Source organism: Erithacus rubecula (genome assembly GCF_903797595.1).
Source record: "Erithacus rubecula genome assembly, chromosome: 10".
In the NCBI taxonomy this organism is placed as follows: domain Eukaryota; kingdom Metazoa; phylum Chordata; class Aves; order Passeriformes; family Muscicapidae; genus Erithacus; species Erithacus rubecula.
The window spans coordinates 27,246,409-27,247,131 of record NC_136662.1 but is presented as its reverse complement, the minus strand read 5'-3'; positions in this window follow the sequence as shown (position 1 = coordinate 27,247,131).

Here is a 723-nt window from a genome sequence, read left to right as displayed (position 1 = left end):
GCCGGCGAGCGGCGCCCGCCCCTTCCGCCCCCGGAGCCGCCGCAGCGCGGCCGGGCCCGCCGCGTCCCTCACGGTGCGGCCCCGGCCTGCAGCCCTCGGGGAGCCCCCGGCCTGCGGGCACGGGGCCCCGTGGGTGCTGTCGTAGAGTCAGTCAAGATGGGGAGAGAGCTTTAATGACCGAGCAGCGCCGCTGGACGCGCTGAACCAGCGTCTGAAACAGCGCCGGGGATGGTGACTCCAGCACCTCCCTGGGCAGCTTGTTCAATGCCTGACCACACCGACGGTGATACTATTTTTTTTTTCTAATATCTAATCTGTCTCCGCTGAGACGTTTCCTCTTGTCCTCCCAGCAGAAGAGACCGACCCCACCTTTCTCCACTACCTTGTCCTGTGGTTGTAGATACCACCCCCAGCTCCCTCAGCCACTCCTCACCTGTTTCCCAGACCTTTAACACCCCAGCACCTCAATGTCCTTTTTAAAGTGAGGGGACCAGAACAGAACGCAGCCTCGCCAATGCCGAGTACAAAGGGGTGTCACTTCCCTGGCCCCCCCATCCCTCCATAAATCCACATTAACAGCACTTCTCGTTCTCAATGGGTAATGCATTTCTCAACATTTGAATTTGGCAGTACTGTGATTCTGTGCCTGCCCTGTGCATGAGGAGACCTCATTAATACGTGTAAATACCCAAAGGGGAGATGCCGAGATGATGGAGCCAGGCT